The sequence below is a fragment of the Mustelus asterias genome, chromosome 8 (genome assembly GCF_964213995.1).
Source record: "Mustelus asterias chromosome 8, sMusAst1.hap1.1, whole genome shotgun sequence".
Taxonomy (NCBI): Eukaryota; Metazoa; Chordata; class Chondrichthyes; order Carcharhiniformes; family Triakidae; genus Mustelus; species Mustelus asterias.
In genome coordinates, this window is record NC_135808.1 from 92,630,596 (window position 1) to 92,632,583 (window position 1,988).

Sequence of the window (1,988 nt, forward strand, 5' to 3'; positions counted from 1 at the left end):
TTCAAAATCGAAAATGACAAATCAAATCGTCTTAGTTAAACATTAACAAACCTAACAACAGATTAGTAAACTCGTCAAAGGCATTTGAAATACTAGTATCATTTTCAAAAAGATATTTTAAGTTAGGAACATTTAAGAATTTTTAGTTCTTTAGCAAGTGCATTTAATTCAATTTCTGTGGTTAATAACTAATAGAGCATATAGGGTGATGTCAGTCAGTCCACTGTTCAAAGATTAGCTCCAGCAATCAGAAAGGTACGAATGTCTTTTCATCAAAAACATCACACAGATAGTATTTAAACTGAACAGTTCAGACAATGGTAATAATTTTAAATTGTACAACTGGCTGGTAATCTGCAGATAATGTTTGGTGATTAAAATATTACTAAGCAGGGGCAATACCACTAAACAATCATGACATAGTTGTACAGGATCTGCGAGAACGTGATAGCACCATGACATTGCATGTCATTATTAATGTGCAAAATGCCAAATAACTTGTGGCAAGCAAGAAGCAGCCTGTGAATTGTGAATAGCCAAAATATGCTGGACAATATGCACTGCTCTGCTGTTAGCTTTGCAAAAAAAAGCTTCTCAGACATTGCTGCATTTAATGGTCCATTAAAATCAACAGAGAAAATTAAGTATAGTAATTAACAGTGTTATCGTTCTTCTAATGACTTCAAAATGACCTCTTTGACCCAGAAAATTAGCAAGTGTAGAGTTTCTTCAGGTTGCGAATTGTTATTGCAGATTTTAAAAATCAAATTTGAAGTTTTATTTTTTTGCTTACTTTTCCATTCTCTTTTTCTCTCTCTTAATCCAATCGTTCTTACTCACTTTCTTGTTCTTTTCCAGGACCTGACTGAATTCAACCATTTTGATTCACTTCCTCTCAATGCTTTATTTATTTCTCAATCCTTTAATTTCTTTGGAGATTAAGGAGAAATTTTTTTTTTTGTATTATTCACCACAAGGTCCCAAATGCCCTAATGTCCTTGCAACAGGTCACTCTTCAAGCAACAAAGTGAGGAAAACATCTTTGAGCTGAAGTGTGCAGGATCAAGACTAACTAACCAGGGGCATCGTGACATGCCCCATTCCAGCACTTCTGAGTCATTTGCTGTCACAATAGCAAACATTATTATATAGAATTATATAGGCGGCACGGTTGCACAGTGGTTAGCACTGCTGCTTCACAGCTCCAGGGACCTGGGTTCGATTCCCGGCTTGGGTCACTGTCTGTGTGGAGTTTGCACATTCTCCTCGTGTCTGCGTGGGTTTCCTCCGGGTGCTCCGGTTTCCTCCCACAGTCCAAAGATGTGCGGGTTAGGTTGATTGGACATGCTAAAAATTGCCCCTTAGTGTCCTGGGATGTGTAGATTAGAGGGATTAGCAGGTAAAATATGTAGGGATATGGGGTAGGGCCTGGGTGGGATTGTGGTCGGTGCAGACTCGATGGGCCGAATGGCCTCTTTCTGTACTGTAGGGTTTCTATGATTTCTATGAGAATTACATAATTGTTACAACACCTTCTGTGCCTGCGTCAACTCTCCGAATGAGTAATTCATCCACTACCATTCCCTCACCTTCTCCCTCTAAGATTGCACATCTTTCCTTTGCACATAATAATAAAATTCCCTCTTGGATGCTTTAATTCAACCTGCCTCTACCATTCTCAGGCATATCTTAACCACTCGCTTTGTGAAAAAGTTTCTCCTCAGGTCTCCATTGTTTCTTTTGCCAATTACCTTACATCTCTGCCCTCTCATTCTCAATCCTTCTACATGTGGAGCTGTTTTTCCCTATCTAGCTTGTCCAGATCCTTCATGATTTTGAATACCTCTGTCAAATCTCACCTCAACATCACCCAAGGAAAACAGTCCCAACTTCCGCAATCTATTTACGTTAGTGAACTTCCTCATCCCTAGATCCATTCTCGTGATTCATTTCTGCACTCTCGCTAATGCCTTTATATCTTTTCTGAA